Source organism: Cryptomeria japonica, chromosome 5, assembly GCF_030272615.1.
Source record: "Cryptomeria japonica chromosome 5, Sugi_1.0, whole genome shotgun sequence".
NCBI lineage: Eukaryota > Viridiplantae > Streptophyta > Pinopsida > Cupressales > Cupressaceae > Cryptomeria > Cryptomeria japonica.
Genome location: NC_081409.1, coordinates 123,004,747 through 123,026,718, shown reverse-complemented (window position 1 = coordinate 123,026,718; position 21,972 = coordinate 123,004,747).

The following is a 21,972-nucleotide window of genomic DNA, read 5'->3' as shown; positions in this document are numbered from 1 at the left end:
AATCTTGGGAGGAACAATCATATCATGGTTTTCCCTATTACCACATGGCATTAGGACATTTGAAGAACTCATCCAGAAGTTCCTGGCACATTACTCACACAACATTGAATGTGATATCACCATGGCTGATCTATGTAACACTAAACAAAAACCAAGTGAACTATTCTCAATTTTTCTACAATGATGGTGTCAAATGTCTAGCAGACACTCTCTTTAGTTACTTGAACAAGAACTAGTGGAAATATTTATTTCCAACTTAAATTAAGAAATGGAATTTCACCTAGATGTGAAAGACACAGACTCGTTCAATGACATGATCACCAAAGGCTTAAAGTGTGAGCGGGCTCTATCAAGAAAGGACTTATCAAAATCTACAATGAACCAAAGGATGGCCCTCATCCATGCTTCAATAGTGACAAACCAAACTTCTGGAACAAAAACAAAAATGCCGTCAACGATGGGGTTGTGGATGCAAGAACTATGAAAAGTGCACAACCTATAGTTCGATTTGCAGGACATAATCCCCCACCTAAGACTAACACAATTGCTCCTCCAAATCAAGGCCACATCACATCTCAAGATGAACCCAGACAATGTCAACAAAACCAAAGCGAACATACACTACCTTAGGGGAACCCATCGAAATAGTGTTACGACAGCTGGTTTCTCAAAATCTGGTAACCTTACCCAAAACATCAAATTATGAACCTCAAGTCAAACCTTCATGGTGGAGGGATACTGAACATTGTGATTTCCATCAAGAGGAAGGGCATAAGACAAGCAATTGTCATAGATTGAAAGATATTATTTAGGATCTTATTGACCGAGGTGAAATCAAAATTGAAGGACATGACCCAAAGACAACAAACAATGATCATCTAATGTTCAAAAATCCATTTCCATCACAAGATCAAAGGGATCCTTCCACTTTAGGGCCAAACACAGATACCACCAATTATACACAAGCCACATATAATTATACTGTGAATCACCTATATGATGCCAGTAAACAAATTGCAACTATTACTATCAAAAATCCTAGCTCCACTTGCAATGTTGTTACACGTCGCGGAAAGATTACCATAAAAGCAACTCCACAAGGTACCACATCTATCCCAAAGTAGTATAACCTTGTGGACCAATTAGATAAAACACCCACATTAATATCCATCTTAGAACTATTGCATCTATCTCCATCTCATAAAACAATCTTGGATCAAGCTCTCCAAGAGGCATCAGTCCCTGCCAATTTGAACACAGAACAATTGCAAGACATGGTCAAAAATCTAAGGTCATCACCTTGTCTCACTTTCTCTGAAAGTGACAACTCTTCCTTCCAGCAACCTCATAACGCCTCACTACACATTCAAGGATTCATCAATCAACATAGGATCAAGTGAGTCTTGATCAACAATGGAGCAGGCCTTAATATTTGTACACTACAATTAGTCACTGTAGACACCTAAAAATGGTCAACGCTTGCGAGGTCATACTTTAACATTTGCGCATTGCCTCATTTCAGGTTTTTGCATCGTATTAACATTTCTCCTATGATTCGCACTTGATATTTATCATTTGTGAGCATCGAGTCATTCTTCTACATTATTCATTCATCTTGATCTCAAATTTGATCTTGTCGACAAAACTATTTAGTCATGATTTTGATCGATCTTATCCTGTCGCATCGATGTGCGTGCTTATTTCTTATCATTTTGGACATTGTCAATCCTAATTAGGGTTTTGTCCTCCTATCAATCTTGCGATCGATTTGTCATCAATCATTGCCCTCTTTTCAATTTTATCATCAATCTTATCATTTTGGACATCGTCAATCCTAACTAGGGTTTTGTCCTCTTTTCAATCTTATCATCTGGCGATCGGTTTATCAATCTTGTCGTTTTACGATCGATTTGTCATCGATCATGGTCGTTTTCAATCTATTTGTCATCGATTCTTGTCCTTTTGTCAATCTTGTCATTTTGCGACCGATTTGTCATCGATCGTTGTCTGTCTCAATTATGTCAATTTGGATCAATTTGTCATTGTTCCTTGTCAATTGATGCATTTATCAATCAAGTCATTTATCACATTGGTCTTTTGTTGAATCAGAATCAAATCGACATTAATTGTCTTCAATCACGACCTAATTGTCATTTTTGCATTGCTAATTCATCTTCTAGGGTTTCATGATTCAATCATTTAACCTTGTTTGTCATTTCTCCCGCTAGGATTACTAAATTATTTATTAATCCTAAGTCTTCTCATTACAATTAAATCTTTATTTAATTGGCTAATTATTCCTCTTTGTGAATTAATTAATAAATGAAAGATTATTAATTAATTTACCTAATTTCTAATTCCTAATTTCCTCATTTTTCTAATTTCTTAATTTTCTAATTTCCAATTTCAATTTCCTCCTATTTCTCTCCTAAATTCGTGGAAATGACATGTCAATTTGTCATAAATTTGTCATAATTGACAATCAATCAATTTTGACATAGAAGTTGTCATAATTTGTCATAAATTATCAATCAACAAATTGTGCATAGAAAGTGCATAATTTGTCATAATTTGTCATAATTGACACAATTGATTTGCAATTTCCATTTGAATTGGATCATGCTAATCTTTTCATCTCTCCAATTCTTCTATAAATTGGATGATCTTCATCAATCAAAGCTAATTGGTAATTGGTAATCAGACTATCGAATTTCTAGTACTCTTGATCAGTAATCTTGTCTACTTGCTTCCAATTGTGTGTGTGCACTTGTAGGTGAGATCCACAATCAAACCATTTGAAGAGGAAAGAAGAACAATGGAGCCGCATGAAGGAGCATTCAAATCACATCTTTAGTTTGCTTAATTTTCAGTATTGAATATTTTTATTTCATGTCTCTATTGAGTGTTGTTTAGGATAGATTCATTGCAATGAATGCATTGGTGATTGAGCTATTATGTTTATCTTGTCTTGTGATGATTTCCTATTTCCTAACATACATTAATTGGTGAACCTAACGTGAGCACTAACCTTCTAATCCCTTTACTATGTTTTTGAGTGCTTTGAAGTTGATTTGCAAGTCAAAAACCCAAAAATAGGGCTGTGCAGGGTATTCTGGAGACTTCTGCACCTGTGTAAGACAACTTGCGCCTGTGTTGAGCATTTTGCACTTGTGTAGAGGACATTCTGTGCTTGTGTCAGACATTTTGTGCCTGTTTCATGCATTCTGCGCCTATGTAAAGTCTAGAACAGAGGTAAAAAATGCAGTATTTACTTGAAATTTGTTGTGTTTTTGCATTCTGTTTTCTATGCTTTGGATTTTGGTACTAATTATCTATGCAGAATCTTGGCATATGCATGGCAAAGACAATAAATCAAACTACTAACATGCTTTTTGCAGATTCAAAAGTTAAAGAATAAGCGTATTAAACTTCTAACTTGGGTTTTTGCAGATTGCCTTGGAGAAACAATCAAACTTTGTGTTTGTATTTAATTTTTAGGCACCTAGTGATTTCTAAATAGGTTGGAATGAACATTTGTTTGCTTTGATTGTTGAGTATGACATTGGAGTAGGAGAGTATTCTCTCATCCTTCTTAGGGTGATCAGAAATCTAGATCTTCGATACCATGCTTGTGTTGTTGATTGTGTGTCACATTTAGAGGGCCTGCCTTCCCGACCACTTTGCTTTTGCAAGCAAGTGATAATTGTGAGAAGGGAATGACCCAAAGTGAGTACGGCTAGAATTCTTTGGCATTCTAACTCACTATAAAAAAATACCTGATGGGCGAAAGCTTCGAAGGAAGTGTTACATGGGAATTGCAGTTACTTGGGAAGTGATGACCCTTGAAACTCTTTCTCATATCAACATCTAAGTAGGACCTCTTGGTCTAAATTGTGCTTGCACGACTACATTTGTTTGGTATCTTGATGGGCTTAATGTCTCAATCACACTTGCGTGACATCAAGGAGTAATACTTAACAGAAATCCTTACTAAACACCTTGTTTTTAGAGGCCAAAAACCCTTCTAGTTGCTTGAGAAGGACAAGTTCGGATACTTGGAAGAGATACTAAGTTCGCCATGGGGAGATTTCCATGGGGACTGATGCTTGGCTGCCCTGAGAAGTGAGTGCCGTGGAGGGGAGCCCGTGGGGTCAAGCATCTATGTATTCTCCTTGAATCTCATAATGAGTCTACCTCTCAAGTACCTAATGTCTTTGCCTACCATAAGAAATGTGGGAATGAGCATGATTGTCTTGAGTCTAAGTTGCAATATCTTGTATTCTTTGATTATCAAAACTTGAATTTTATCCCATTTCAAAAAGCAAAACAAATTGATCTAACATAAGAGACATTCATCCAACAAAAATTCAACAAGATTCAAAGATCATCTTCCCAAAACATGGTTATCCAACATTGTTCAAAAACTTGTCTCAACATTTATGTCACTTACATTTAGGTTCATCCTAGGTTGCATTTTGCAAAATTCATTGTCAAGTACCAAGGTTAGATTTCACCTAAGTCATACTCCTTTGCATATCAATAAGAGTCATCCATTTTGCATGTGTCCTCTTGCATTAAAGTCATACTATTGTCATACATTCATATTTGCATACCCTAAGTCTCTTCATTAAGCTTAAGTCATTATCATATCATAGTAATTGTCCTTTTGCATATAGTGTCAAAACCAGGTTTTGTCATACTTGAGTAATCCAAATCTTTGATAAACCCTAAATCATTGTTAAGAAGTCTAGACCTTATCAAATCTTTTGTCCTTTTGTCATCAATATCATTTCGTCAAACCTAGCTTAGTATCCAAGCATATAGGGGAGACATTGTCATCTTGTCCTTTGTCAATTAATTCCTTTTGTCCTTTGAGGTCTAGATATAATTCCAATTTCCTAAGGGTCCCTCTCTTAGATTTGCATTCATAAGTTTGTCAAAATCTTCAAAAACAACCAAAACATAGATTGCATTTTCATTTATTTAGTGTGCATTTAGTTGCATATCATATATTGTCTTTGAAAAAATTCCAAAAACATTGCATTTGCATAAGTGACATGCCTGTTGAGACAAGATCAAGATCTAAGAAGATGAGTGAACCAATGTATCAACCCATGGACAACATAGCAAATTCGCAGTTTCAAACTAGTCAAACAGTGCAAGTTGAAGGTTCATCAAACACATCTCTACCACCATATGGAATGGTTCAGCTTGGACCACCACCATTATATGAACCAGTGTTTGTACCTATGAAACTAGGACATGGGAGTGTCCCACCAACTCCAAGAGGAAATGCACCTTTCAACTGGAATCAGCCCAGCTTGCAACATGAAATACAAACATTTTATGAAGAACCAACTCTCTCACAAGAATTTGGTTTAGATCAAGGCATTCACCAAGAAACAAATCCAAATATCCAACCAGACTCTTCATCCGATTCCAATGATTCGGATGATGTTGACATGTTCCTTCAAAATCCAAAGATAACAAAAAAGATGGATAAGTTCTTGAGTAAGGTCTTTAAGATGTTTCCACAAAAATATCTTAACATGATGAGTAATGTGACCTCTTCAAGCGAACAAGTCAATGTGCAAAAACAACAAGGTGTTGAGTTGTTAAGTTTCTCTCCGCATCCAACTGAAGAAAATGTGCAACCTGAAACTCAGCCTACCTTAATGAGTAAACGTGCTTCAAAGGCACTGACAATGACTATTCCTCAAAAGTCACCATTTGAGACAATAAATAATCCACTATTCAATGTAACACCTGCAACGCAAGATCAAACAAAGACCATGCAAATATTGACAAATATCCATCAACAAGAAGTAGTTCCTAATATGCATAAAATTGGATCAAAATCTGAGATGCAGGAAAGCTTCACAATTGGAATGCCTGATATCAATAATGTCCAAAACAATTCCACGATGCAAAAAAGTTCTTATGTCCTGTTAAATTCAATATATTTGCCAAACACTATTGCGACAGATCCTTCGATAATGGTGACACAAAGAGCTACGAATAGTGGTTTGTACCAACAACAATTGTTGCAATGATTGAATAATATACAAAAAGTGCAATCGAATGTACAAACAAGCCATGTACAACAACAACAAGTTCACATACGACAACAAATTGCAGCGCCTTCGACACCATTACAAGTTAACACAAACTTGCAACCATCACAATGGATTGGACAAGCAACACAGCAAGTTAATGCAAGTGCCATACCCCATCCTAAGGAGAAGCAACGAAAACCATCTAAACAAAGTTTTTTACAATTGATGGGATATACACCATGACAACAATTGGCACAAAGTCAACATATTCCTATCTGTCAGCCTCAACACCAACATATGCCACAATATGTGCCAAGGCAAACAAGCTTACTTCACAACCGCAAGTGGCGCCTATGCAATATCAATAACCTACTCAATTGCAATATCAACCTAGGCTCCAAGAAGTGCAACAACAAGGTCGATATCAAGGCATAGCACAACTGCAACAACAAGAGATGTACCAAGAACTTTATATGCCGAAAATGCCAAAAATGACCATTGCAGAGTATCAACAACCGATCGAAAATGCGATATATCAACAAAGAATACCTACGGGGATCAATGATGGACCTCTAAAATCTGATACAATTGCGCAACAACTTGAGAAGTTGCAACGAAAAGTTGATGCATTAGAAACTAAAGGAACAAACAAGTTGTATATAGATCAAGATTTATGTCCTAATCTGTTTGACAAGAGTGTATACATGCCTCCAGTCCCTAAACATTTTGAGGCACCTAATTTTGAGAAATATAAAGGGAATGGCAATCCAAAAGATCACATTCGAGCATTTTTTGCGGCATGTACGGAAGTGAGCTATGAGGAGACATATTTAATGCGATTATTTGCATGAAGTCTCATGGGACAGGCCATGGATTGGTATTCACATCTGCTAGGAAATATAAAGACTTGGTCGGAATTGGCTCAAAAGTTTTTATCTCATTTCACGTTCAATATCGACAGTGATGTGACTATGTCAGATTTATGCAATACCAAGCAAAAGCAAGGTGAACCATTAGTGACTTTCTTGCAACACTGGCGAAGCTTGTATAGTCGTTCTTCTCTCGATATACCTGAAGAACAACAAGTGAATCTGTTTATCAAGAATTTGGTCCCAGAAATGATGTATGAGCTAAAATTGAAAAGTCCTAGTACTATAGAAAAACTCATTAAGAAAGGAAGGAGCATTGAAATGGCTCTTGTAGCTAAAGGAATTATCAAGCTCAATAAAGATAGTGAAAACACAAATTATTCAGGGGACAGAAATAGATTTTGGTATAAGAATAAGAATGTCACTAATGATGGTGTTGTTGATGCGAGAGCGGTGAATGCAAATCAACCCCCATTCACAATCAAGAAATTGAGTGTTCCTAACATGTCAACTATGGAACAAAATCAAGCACCAATGAGCAATGTTACTCAACAGCCACAATATCAACAACATGCTCAATAGCCGCAATATCAACAACATGCTCAACAACAACATACTCAACAATATAATCAACAACAAGGCCAACAACAAAATCAACAACGCAAACCCTTCCAATCGTGGGATGGGCCTCCTCGACAATTTACGCCATTGGGAGAGCCTATCAAATCAGTAATGAAGCAATTAATACAAGTGAAATTTATCAAGCTACCAGATATTAAGGCAGAACTAGTGGTAAAGCCGCATTGGTGGAATGATAATGTGTACTGTGAGTATCATCGGTCCAAAGGACATAAAACTGCTTCATGTTTCCAATTGAAACATATGATTCAAGATTTATTAGAGCAAGGAGTAATTGAGGTAGATCCACTCCATTTGACCTCCAACACTAATCATACCATTTTCAAAACTCCTTTGCTTGATCATGACAAGGGTAAAGCGTCTTCTTCCAATTCTGCTCAAACGGCCAATTATGCAAATACTGGTTATCATAATTGTAGCGTCCTAAAATTGCGACACTTGCAATTTCGACTGCATTTCGGTCTTCACGATGGCGACACAACATGCAACCTGAATGGAGACCCCGAAACTTGCTCACGACACTAAAAACTGCATTTTTCAAGCACCCTGGCCTGAAACTCCTTGCACCCTGCTGTCCCGGGAGGTGGGACTAGAGTGCCTAGCGCCCTGGTCCTTCAGGACCATGGCGCCCAGCACCCTGGTCCCCCAGGACCATGGCGCCCAACTCCCTGGTCCCTGGGCCTATTTTGGGCCTGGTCTCCTATGGGGTCTCGAGTCTTTTTGTTTGCAAATTGGAAAATAAACTTTCCTGGTCGGCCTAAGATCGGGAAAATCAGTCTATTAACCCTTATTGGCAAGTATATAAACTACATTTTTCTCTCTCATTTGGCATGAAGAGGATATGTGTACAAAAGCGTGGAAACTATACTAAAGCATTCAAGCATTCAAGCATTCAAGCATTCCTTCTAAGTCTCCATTCAAGGCTAAGTGTTGCATTCAAGACAAGGATTCAACCATTGAAGAGGAGATCACTTACTACATGTTACATACAACAATACAACAAACAACAACATCTATACCTTCGCACATAAGGATACAAACATCCTTAGAACAAGGTATTAGTACTTGTTTTACATTACAGACATTTACATTTACAACATTTCTCATTTCTTGGTTAATTCCAAAACTGGGGTTTGACCTAAAGGCAAACCCCTAATCCCTAACCCCCCAATCATCTTCGCTTTTCTGTGTGTAGGTTGCAGGTACACGGCTGAAATTGAAGATCTGGAATCCTTGTGCAGAGACGAACAGATCCCCCTTCGTTTCGTGGATTTTTCGGAGGACCGTGGCGCCGGGCACCATCGTCCTGACAACTTTTGCTCAAATTTGCAGGACAGCGCCGTATCAACATTTTACTGCTAATTCCAGGTCCGTAGCTTCATCCTATATCCCTATCTCAATTTATAAGCGAATCTTTGTCACTTTCTATGCATTCCTAGCTTAATTCTCCTATGCACATTCTTTACAAAAGAGGGTAGCCTTGCTGTCTTAACCCTTGAAATGCATTTAGCATCCAATCTTGCATTGTGTGGGATTGGATCTTGTGGGTTTCAACCCCCTCTTTTGAATGTAAAGTCTCTCCTCTGAGTGAAAACCATCAACCCTAGCGACCTCCCTTCTCTCTCCTCGAAGTTGGAAGAGGGGAGAGCAACTAGGGTTCGATTGCGATTTTCCGCTTTACATTTTGGTGAACCCGAAATGAACATCCTGTCTGATTATTCATGATTAGATCTGAAAATTTGATTCCTTGATTACATTTCCATGTTTGATCTTTGCAAAATTTTAGAGGTTGATTGCATAAAAACCCTAAAATTTTCTTTTTGAAAATTGAACTTGTGAAATGTTTAATTGTTAATGCTTGCTTCAGATCTGCCCTTCTATTACAAATTATCAATTCATATCAGTGCTTTAATTTTAAAAATTAAGTGGTTAAGTGTCAAAACCCTAATTTTTGAAACCCTCTTGATTCAACCTTTGTCCGACAATTTCACTGATCAAAACATCTCCAAATCAGCTGTAACTTTGGATTCCGCAATAAAATCACAATATCTTTCATCCCTAAAAATTTGGAAAAAAGTTGCGAGGACCGTGTGCACTCCGAGCGCCATCATCCTCGACATTTTTTCTGAAATTTCGGGAGTGAGATCTTACTGTATTTTCCTGCTAAAATCCAGAATTTTGGCTAATTTTATCAAATCTAACACTTTCAAATTTACAGTCAAAGTTGGTCTTGTGATTGCTTGGTTTAAGGCTCCTAATCATTCAAAAATCATCGAAATTGAAATTTTGTGTCAAAATTGTGTTCTTACTGTCCTAAATCTGAAAAGTGTGTTTGCATTCATTCAAAATTTCAGTGCTTCATTCAAATTCTTGCAATTTGTGACTTTTGAAATTAAGTGCTTAATTACAACAACTTTGATTTGCGCTTTCAAAATTGAATTTTGCGTGAAATTGAGTCAATTTTTAAATTTCAAAACTTGCATTGCTTTTGATATTCCCTCTAAAATCATAAAATTCAAAATTTTAGCTTCCCTCTCTTTTCCAAAATTCAAATTTTGCATTTTTCGACAATCTTGGTAGGGTTCAATTTTGAGATTGCAACTTTAATTTGGCCTATCTACAGATCGTAAAATCACTCAATTTTTTCAGATTAGCTCTAAAATCATCATACCTTTCATCCCTGCAAATTTTGAAAAAAGTTGCAAGGACCGTGTGCACTCCGAGTGCCACGGTCCCGGACATTTTTTCCGAAATTTCGGGAGACTGTCGTGATTGCATTTAACAGCTTAAATCTAGAAGATTGGCTGATTTTACTGAAAATTGCTACCTCTGAATTCAAAATTTTCTCTTCCTTTCTAGTGCATGAGTTTTACAACAATAAGCCCTACTTCCACTATTCCCGTTAGACGAAGCCGTAGAATTAAGTCTTTCCGAGGTTTAATTACTGAGGAGATGGAACCTAATTTGAATAGCCTTTTTAACGAGGACATGGGTAATTCCTCTAATCCTCCTAATGATGAAGAAGCTCTCCATGAGGTTTCTGTAGAACAACTTTCGAAATTGGATAATCAATTTGATGATTTTCACCAATGGATGTCTCATGAGTATCCCGATAGTCAAGCTCTTCCTTTAATTGAGGGTCTAAAACACATGCTTCAAAGTGATAAGAATGGAATTGATATTTTGCGTGGTATTTCACACATTGTGAATTTGAATGTGATGCCTATGAAGAGTTGTGCCGAATCTTTAGGTTATACACAACCTCCTACACAAGTCAATCATTCTATTCCTTTGACAACTCCTATTGCTAGCATACCTACCTTTACATCAAACATAATGGCTACTTCTATACAAGACATTCCCCCTGTGATCACTAGTCATGGGGGCAATCCCTCTTCTTCAATCAACCCTCTTCCTTCATTCAATCCGACTTCTTCATTCATTCCTGCAATGAGTGTCCCTATTACATCTTCACAAATGAACATGACACAAGGGGGCAATTCATTTAACCATTCCATTCCTCCTTGTAGTGTTCCTCCTGTCCAATCATCTCCTATGACTAATTATCACAGAGTCCCACCACCTTATTCTTTACCTTCTTTCAATAACATAACACCTCCATCTCAATCTAACACACCTAATTTGAATTCTTCGATTGAAGCGACCATTAATAATCTTGCACAAACTGTCTCTTCTTTACAGCAACAAATTGCCTCTATGAATCAATCTAAGTTTAGTGTGCCCACATTTGATGTTGCGAGCCCACTTTCTCTTGACATTGTTCGAGCTATCCCTCCTAAACATGTCGAAATCCCGCATTTGGAACTTTATAATGGTAAAGGTGATCCTCTAACACATGTTAAGACTTTTCAAACCATATGTACTGATTTTGCTTATGACCAAAGGTTGCTTGTGAAACTATTTACTAGAACATTAAGAGACAAAGCCCAATGGTATTGCTCGTTGCCTTCTTATTCTATTACTTCTTTCGAACAACTTGCAAATGCTTTCATTCAACAATTTCAAAACAATATAAGTCCTAAAGTTACTTTGATTGATTTAATGCATTGTAAACAAGGTGTTAAAGAAAAAGTGACTGATTTCATTAGTAGATATAAGCATTTGTATGCTCAAATTTCTTTTCCAGTGCCTGATAATGATATTCAAAGAATCTTTATTTCTAATTTGCAAAAAGATATTCGAGACAAACTTCTATTTTCTGAGTTTACTTCTTTCCAACAGTTGTGTGCAACTCTTCACAATTATCAACTGACTGTGAGTCAAATGGAACAATCACATCCTATGGCTCCGAGTGATAAGGGTGATAGCAGTCAACAACCATTTGGGAAGTTTAAACCGAACAGAGATTCCATAAAATTCAATGAAAACATCATCAACAACAATGTGAATGCAGCATCAGGTGTGCCTCCTATTTCTAAGTTTTTCAAGAAAGAAAGAAAGTATACTCCTTTGAATGAATCATTGCATAGTATTATGAATAAGTTATTGGAACAAATGTGCTTACTCTTCCTCCTATAAGGCAAATTGATCCTACAAAGATTACTTCACCTTATTTTGATAACAAAGCTTTTTGTCAATTTCATCGTCAGCTTGGGCATGATACTGAAAAATGTTTTTCTTTAAAGGGTAAAATTCAAGATTTGATTGATAATAATACTATCTCTATTTCGGGAGTGAATGATAAAGGCAACACATCTGTAGCTCCTCCTAACCAAAATCTTCAGATTTTTACTGATCCACTACCTTCTCATACCTCTAATGCGATTAAGGCTAATGATTCCTCTCTCTCATCTGATGGTCTTGTGTCTATGACTTCGAATGTGATTAACTTTGTAGAGCAGCAAGAAAACCCTAAAGAACCTTCCATCACATTTGATTCTAGTGAAACCATTAGAGCACCTGATGGTCCTTTATACATAGTTGCAAAAGTCAAGAATACACCTTGCCGTGGAGTGCTTATTGATCCTTCGTGCATGGTTAATATTATTACTGAAGAATTTCTTTTTACTTTGCAATTGAATCAAGTGATCTATGACAAAATAGATGTGATTGTGAAATTATTTGAATAATTTTCTTCTCCTGCAATTGGTTCTATTACATTGCCTATTGAGGTCCGTAACAAATCTCTTGATGTGAACTTTGCTATTATTCCTTCATCCAAACAATTTCGTGTGAAGCTTGGCTATCCTTGGCTATCTTCCATGAAAGCTATTGCTTCTCCTATTCATAAATGTTTGAAATTTCCCCATAATGGTGAAGTTGTTACTGTCAATCATAGTCTCTTTAAACCAGCTGAAAGAACCTCTAGTGTTCCTATTGATTATTTTTGGCCTAAACAATTCCAATCCCTTCCTCTGCGAAGTGATCATCTTTTTAAATCTTATCAAAAGTGGAAAACAGATATGATTCTATCTTTAAGTGAACCTAGAACACCTAAACTTGACATTCCTATCATTCTTGAGAAGGAAGTTCTTCCTTTGAAAGATAAAACTAATGTCTTTCCTCAAGAAGATTCCCAACCCATCCCCATGGATGTGACTATGTCTATGCCTAATAAATCTCCTAAAAGTAGACCTATACCTCTTCGTCATGATGGACTTGGTCTTCTTCCTAAACCAAAAATTCCTCCTTTATATGGAGCAGTTCCTCCTCCTTCTTTTTATAGAGAGAAGAGACCTTCTTCTTCTCCTATTATCCAACCTAAGAGACCACAACCTAAACACCCAAGTGATAGGGATGAGAACATTCTTCCTCCTCAATCTTCTCCACTTCCTACTAAGACTAGACGAAATCATTCTGTGCGTGAACGTCGATGAAAGCATCGTCTTAGAGCTCAAGCAGCTTCTTCTCAAACTTTGCAATCTCCAAAAACACCTTCAACAAGCATTATTCCATTTTTTCCTCAGCCAGAAATTGAGCCTAAATCTCCTAAACATAAGATGCATGATGGTCTTGATCCTGTGCGAGTTAAAGATCCTATTTTTATAAATCTTGATGATGATATAGATGAAAATGTTATTCATGATGAACATGTTACTCCTCTTGCTTCTGATAGTGAATATGAACTTGTTGATGTTGATAACCATTTATCTAATGAATTTTCTAAAGCACTTATCCTAGCTCCTAGACAAGAACAACGTGGCTCAGACCATGAACATAGCCCTTGTTTGGATCTTGTGATAGCTCCATCTACTGTGTTGGATGTTCCTCCTCTAGCGTGTTCCCTGCCTTCCCGAAACATTGATCAGCAAGATCGGGGGGGTAGATGACGTGCTAGACTAGTTACATTAGCATAGCAGATTCTCTCCCCCTCTGTTTTGTTACTTCTTCTATCTGTTATTCTCATTCTTCTATTTGTTGTCCTTAGTGTTGTCTACTTGAGGATGATGCAAAGCATTGAGATCTCTTTTGGTCTCTCTCATGTTGACTCAAAAGACACATGTATTCCCTTCTTCTAGGTGACCTTCCTTGATTGGGGAATGAAGAACAATTATGCATACATACGTATGATATATATACATGAATTATCATACAACATACTGACCCTAAGGAAAGCGAAGTCACCTCGTGCTTTGTGTTTGTGTCTATTATCCTTGGGTTTATCTCACACTTGGGGGCTAAATCTTTGCGATAACGTGCTCCTTTCCTTTCTCATTTCTTATGTGTATCACTACCTTAAAGCAATCACCCCAGTTGAGGCATGTGCGATCGCTTTAATGTAGGGGGGCATACACCCTGTCTATCCTTTCGAGATACTTGAAAATTTCTTGGCGAACTTAGCTTTGCCTTGAAAATTTTTGGTATTTCTTTTGCGTGACTCATAGTGAGGGAACCTTACTACTGACAGTCATGGTTCTCCCTCGTGATCTTCCCTTTTACTTTGTCAATCGAAGTCGTAAGATCCTTAGTCCATTGGGGGCTTGGTGTATCTTGCCTCCTTGACGTGGTGAAAGTCTTTCAATGTTGTTTCCTTGTACTTTACCGGAAGTATGAGCATACATACTCCCGCTAAAGTGGGGGCTAAATGTAGCGTCCTAAAATTGTGACACTTGCAATTTCGACTGCATTTTGGTCTTCATGATGGCGACGCAACACGCAACTTGAATGGAGACCCCGAAACTTGCTCACGACACTAAAAACTGCATTTTTCAAGCACCCTGGCCGGAACCTCCTTGCACCCTACTGTCCCGGGAGGTGGGACCAGAGCGCCCAACGCCCTGGTCCTTCAGGACCATGGTTCCTAGCACCCTGGTCCCCCAAGACCATGGCGCCCAGCGCCCTGGTCCCTGGGCCTATTTTGGGCCCGGTCTCCTATGGGGTCTCGGGTCTTTTTGTTTGCAAATTGGAAAATAAACTTTCCTGGTCGGCCTAAGGTCAGGAAAATCAGTCTATTAACCCTAATTGGCAAGTATATAAACTATATTTTTCTCTCTCATTTGGCATGAAGAGGATATGTGTACAAAAGCGTGGAAACTATACTAAAGCATTCAAGCATTCAAGCATTCAAGCATTCCTTCTAAGTCTCCATTCAAGGCTAAGTGTTGCATTCAAGACAAGGATTCAACCATTGAAGAGGAGATCACTTACTACATGTTACATACAACAATACAACAAACAACAACATCTATACCTTTGCACATAAGGATACAAACATCCTTAGAACAAGGTATTAGTACTTGTTTTACATTACAGACATTTACATTTACAGCATTTCTCATTTCTTGGTTAATTCCAAAACTGGGGTTTGACCTAAAGGCAAACCCCTAATCCCTAACCCCCCAATCGTCTTCGCTTTTCTATGTGTAGGTTGCAGGTACGCGGCTGAAATTGAAGATCTGGAATCCTTATGCAGAGACGAACAGATCCCCCTTCGTTTCACGGATTTTTCGGAGGACCGTGGCGCCGGGCGCCATTGTCCCAACAACTTTTGCTCAAATTTGTAGGACAGCGCCGTATCGACATTTTACTACTAATTCCAGGTCCGCAGCTTCATCCTGTATCCCTATCTCAGTTTATAAGCGAATCTTTGTCACTTTCTATGCATTCCTAGCTTAATTCTCCTATGCACATTCTTTACAAAAGAGGGTAGCCTTGCTGTCTTAACCCTTGAAACGCATTTAGCATCCAATCTTGCATTGTGTGGGATTGGATCTTGTGGGTTTCAACCCCCTCTTTTGAATGTAAAGTCTCTCCTCTAAGTGAAAACCATCAACCCTAGCGACCTCCCTTCTCTCTCCTCGGAGTTGGAAGAGGGGAGAGCAACTAGGGTTCGATTGCGATTTTCTGCTTTACAACAATGTTATTAATTGTTTTCATGCGTCAAATGAGTATGTTTCCACCTTGAGAATAAAAGGACAAGATCCTTGTTGCGCAGTCACCACTCGTCGATCAAAATAGTCTTGAAAGGGGCTCCTGCAGCTCCTCCCAAACCAACTCCTGCAAGTCAGTATAATCTTTTGGATCTAGGAAAAGCACCTGCACAAATATCCGTTCTAGAGTTGTTGAAAATGTCTCCCATGCATCGTGCAATCCTAGATAAAGCTTTGATTGAGTCCACTGTCCCGACAGATATTGATGTTGACCAGTTTCAAGCCCGGATTGGACATTTAGCTATTTCCCAAAGTGTCACATTTTCTGATAATGATATCTCACCCGATAAGCTCCCTCATAACGATCCTTTGCACCTTGAAGTCTTTGTCCATAATTGCAAAATTTGACGAGTCTTGATAAATGGCAGAGCAGGTCTTAACATTTGTACCTTGAGAGTGGTCATTGGCCTTGGATATACAGAAAATGACATTGACGCTTCCAAAAGAATAACAATCAAAGCATATGATGATGCTAAACGCCCATCCAAAGGGATAATTACATTGCCTATCAGAGTTGGTCCAGTGATGGAAAACACTTTCCTACAAGTCCTAGACCTTGATCTCCCTTATAATATGATTCTTGGCCATCCATGGATCCATGTAATGAAAGCAATTCTATCCACCTATCATCAATGTCTAAAATATCCCTACAATGGAACTGAGATAACAATTCCAGGAGATCCTAATCCATTTCAGTTCTGTGCTACCTTAAAGGATACTCCTCAATAGCAAGTCCCAGTCAATAGAGAAGCCAAATCAAATAGTTATGTGGATCCTAATGCATTGTTAGAGGCTGTCAAAGGAAAATTGAAGATACAGGACCAAGGGTGTGGAGAATATTCAATGGATCAAACATTCCTCATCGAGAATTTGCCGATATCTCCAAAATCATATGGAAAACCGCATTTATTGCAAAAGGAACCCAAGGTCATTATTCAATATCAGCCTCCCACTACATTTGCAAGATGGGGAGAACTTGACAAAGAAACTGTGGATGATGATGTCATAGATTGGCTCTATAAGGATCCAACGAAAACCCCACTTGTCAAGTTGCCAATGGAATTGTATGGCAAAGGATTTACTATGCTGCAAAAGAAAGGATATGATGGTTGCAGTGGCTTAGGCCTGAACAACAATGGAAGATTAGAACCTATCATACCCAAGAGGCGACCCCCAACTTTAGGGTTAGGTTTTGTACCGTTACGAATTGGATCCACATCTACCAAAATGTCCACGTGTAGAAAACGGTGTGATTTTGATGATGAAATAACACCTGAGGATACCCGACCTGAGACTGATTCTAATGAATGGGAGTGGAGCTCTTTTTCTTCTAGCTCCTATGCCCTTGACAATATCTTCATTGACATTGATAATTTGCCCATGGAAGACAAACATGAAATAACTCCTCTTCCTAAAACATGTCCTCATGCTTGGATAGAGTCATTTTGGGATCCAAGCTCCGAATCTGATACAAGCAGTTCGGATAGTGACACCACAGATGTTCACATTTTTACCATATCAGCCCTCTCTATCCTTACAATCGATGATGACATGCCTCTCATTTATCCCCAGCTTATCCAATATGACCAACAAGAACCACTCACATTGGACTGTTTTCAAAATGATGAAGCAATTACAGAATTCCAGGGACTACGGGAAGGCATACCACAAGGCGATCATAAGGTAGGATTTTCTATTGACTTGGATTCCACAGCATATTTTGGGGAATCAACTCCCTCTTCCAGTCATGAAAAAGAAAAAAATCAAAAGAATAGATCTTTGAGTGAAAACCGTAAGGCACTCTCTGATCATACAAAAGTAAAAATAAAAGACGTACCTACGGGTGAAAACCTTTCTGAGGCACCCAAAGGTGGAAGAGTGGACGTACCCCTATCAATTCAGGATAAATCAACACTACTTATGGAGATGACCGAGGAAATCAATCTAGGAAGACCTGACAACCCAAAGGTCATTCATTTTGCTTCCTCCCTGTCAAAACAAGAGAAGATAGATTTTATCAATTTCTTTCTGGAGAAGAAGATCAGCTTTGCATGGTCCTATGCAGATATGCCTGGCCTCGATCCAGAGTTAGTCCTTCATCATTTTCCATTGAAAGAAGATGCTAAGCCCATCAAACAGAAACTTCGAAAGATGCATCCCCAGGTGGCTCTTTTGGTCAAAGTGGAACTAAAAAAATTACTAGATGTGGGCTTCATCAGACCCATTGATTATGTAGACTGGATTTCAAATTTAGTACCAGTTAGCAAGGTAATTGGGGGCATTAGAATCTGCACAGATTTTAGGGACCTCAATAAAGCATGCCCTAAAGATGATTTTCCATTGCCAAACATAGACATCATAGTGGACATGATGGCTGGATATGAGATGCTTTCACTAATGGATGGTTTCTCTGGCTACAACCAAATTCGCATTGCTCCCGAAGATCAGCATAAGACAGCATTCACCTGTGCTTGGGGCACCTATTGCTGGAATGTGATGCCCTTTGGTCTCAAAAATGTAGGTGCAACATATCAAAGAGCAATGACGACAATTTTTCATGATTTCATGCATACTTTGATGGAGGATTATGTTGATGACTTGTTATGCAAATCTGTTACTAGAGATAGTCATCTAGCCATCTTGGGCCCAATCTTTGATAGAATGGAGACCTACAAACTTAGGCTCAATCCAAAGAATTGTGTCTTTGGTGTTACAGCTGGCAAATTACTCGGATACATTTTTTCTCACCGAGGCATTGAGGTCGACCCCGCCAAGGTCAAAGCAATAATGGATATGCCTCCACCTTCAAACCTCTGGCAATTAAGAAGTCTGCAAGGAAAACTCCAGTCAATTCGTCACTTCATAGCTCAGTTGGCCGACAAATGTCATCCATTCCAACATCTACTGCATAAAGGTGTCACTTTCAAATGGACTGAGCAATGTCAATCAGCCTTTCAATCTCTCAAAGACTATTTGCTGTCACCGCCTATTCTAATGCCTCCTATAGAAGGAAAGCCCTTTTTATTGTATATCTCTGCAACTGAAACAGCATTAGGAGTTCTCTTGGCTCAACAAGATGAGAATGGCAAAGAAAGAGCTATTTATTATATCAGCCGGACACTGGTTGGTTATGAATTAAATTATTCAACTATTGAGAGGGCATGCTTAGCAGTGGTATTTGCAACACAAAAGCTCTGACATTATATGCTAAGCCACCAAACATTGTTGGTTGCAAAAATTGATCCCTTAAAATATTTGTTTAGCCGAGCAGCTTTGACAGGTCGCCTAGCAAAATGGGTCATGATTCCCAGTGAATTTGACATTGAGTATATGGAGCGAAAGGTGATAAAAGGACAAGTCATAGCAGATCAACTTGCAGACGCTCCTATTTCTGATGATCATCCCATATTGACCAATTTTCCAGATGAATCAGTCTTTGCTCTCACATCCTCTAATGAATGGAAGTTATACTTTGATGGATCCCATACCAAGTTCGGGTCCGGAGCCGGTATTCTGTTTGTCACCCCTCAAGGTGATGCTATTCCAAAGTCCTACAGAATAACTTTCCACTGTACCAATAACATTGTAGAGTATGAAGCATTGGTCACAGGACTCCAAGTAGCAGTCCACTGGAACATCAAGCATTTGCAAGTCTATGGAGATTCTCAATTAGTCATCCGACAAGTGAATGATGACTACGAAACCAAAGATGAGAAACTTATTCCCTATAAGCACATGGTAGATTTCTTCAAGACAAAATTCACAGCTATCCATTTCAGTCAAGTGCCAAGAATGGAAAACAAGTCGGCAGATGCAATGGCTATGATTGCTTCCATGTTGAATATGCCTCATAATATGGACAAGTGTGAATTCTTGGTCGAACAATTGCTGGTCCCCTCTTTTGACATTCTGACAGCTGATGTGATGTGTGTTCTTGTTGGTCCCAACTCCCCGTGGTACAATGACGTATATCAATATTTGAAATCCCAAACCTTACCACCTAATCTTTCCGCAAACCAATGCCGAGCCTTTATCTGACAGACAGCCAAATATGTCATCATTGCCGACACCCTTTACTACCGTTCTTTTGACCATACCCTCCTTAGGTGTTTGGATTCTAACGAAGCACAAACGGCTTTACACGAGGTTCATGATGGTATATGTGGGGGCCATTTCAATGGTCTTAGCTTAGCCAAAAAGTTGATTCGTGCTGGGTATTATTGGCCCACTTTGGAAAAAGATGTTCATGATTTTGTTAAAAAGTGCTACAAGTGCCAGATCCATGGAAATTATATTCATGCACTAGCCCAAGCGTTTCATTCTATCATATCTCCATGGCTCTTTTCTCAGTGGGGATTGGATCTTATCGGCAAGATTCACCCAACATCTGCAAATGGACACAAGTTCATTATTACAGCTACAGAATATTTTACCAAATGGATCGAGGCTATCCCCATGACTTATATCACTGGTGTCCAAATTTCAAAATTCTTGCTGAACTATATCATATGCAGATATGGGGTACCTCTTACCATAGTCACAGATAATGGTCGACCTTTTAAGAATAAAGATGTCAAAGAACTCTGTGACAAGTTTCATATTCAACATCATTTTTCCAGTCTGTATTATCCACAAGGTAATGGTCAAGCTGAAGCATCAAATAAAACCATTATCAAGATCCTGAAGAAAGTTGTCAATGACGTTGGTCGAGATTGACACGTACAGTTAAATCCAGCACTATGGGCCTATCGCACTTCTATCCGCACCCCTACTGGCGCAACACCTTATTCCTTGGTGTATGGTGCAGAAGCCATTTTACCTTTGGAAGTCGAGATTCCTTCCTTGCGGGTTTCCTTGCAACACCTGATTGTTGTTGAGACACATAAAGTCTCTCTACTACATCAGCTTGAGATGTTAGATGAGAAACGTCAGATAGCTCTGACACATTTGCAAGCATATCAAAACCCTCTCCGTCGCTCTTATAATAAGAAAGTCAAAGGGTGACACTTCGAAGTGGGAGACCTGGTTTTAAAGGCAAATCCCAAGAATGCATAGTCTACTGACATCATCAAGGGCAAGTTTGAACCTAATTGGGTTGGGCCTTTCATAGTAACTGTAGCCTATGGCTCGGGGGCATATCAGCTTGCGACTCTAGAAGGTGAACCTCTGTCTGATCCTATCAATAGCATGCATCTTCGCAAGTACTGGGCATAATTTTTTATTAGCACTTCTTCAAGTATGATCCTGAAAAAATACAAAAAAATGAAAAAAAAGCAAAAAAATACAAAAAAATGAAAAAAATCAAGAAAAATACAAAAAAATGAAAAAAAAGCAAAAAAATACAAAAAAATGAAAAAAAATCAAGAAAAATACAAAAAAATGAAAAAAAAAGCAAAAAAATACAAAAAAATGAAAAAAATCAAGAAAAATACAAAAAAATGAAAAAAAAAGCAAAAAAATACAAAAAAATGAAAAAAAATCAAGAAAAATACAAAAAAATGAAAAAAAAAGCAAAAAAATACAAAAAAATGAAAAAAAATCAAGAAAAATATAAAAAAATGAAAAAAAGCAAAAAAAAGTAAAGAGAAAAAAATGATTCGCCCTCTAGTGAAAACCTGGCAAACAGGTGCTTTGGGCAAGTACCATGGTGAAAACCTAGCAATTAGGCGCCATGAGTAATGAGATTATTGCTCCATCATCTATCATGACTTCTAGCTATGCTTTCTCTCGGCCGGTTTATCATGCCTATATTTGTCTCGACCCAAGGTTCTGTTCCAAGCCTGTTATTGGTCAACATCACTGTCTTGCCTACTCTAGTTTTTTGTACATATGTCTTTCAAGTGCGCATTGGGTGCCTTCCCCTTGTCATGATCAATCACTGGAACTTTTGAATCCAATAAATGTCTTGAAAAAATTCTTAAAAATCGAATAAATGTCCTGAAAAAATTCTTAAAAATCGAATAATGTCCTGAAAAAATTCATAAAAATCAAATAATGTCCTGAAAAAAATCATAAACA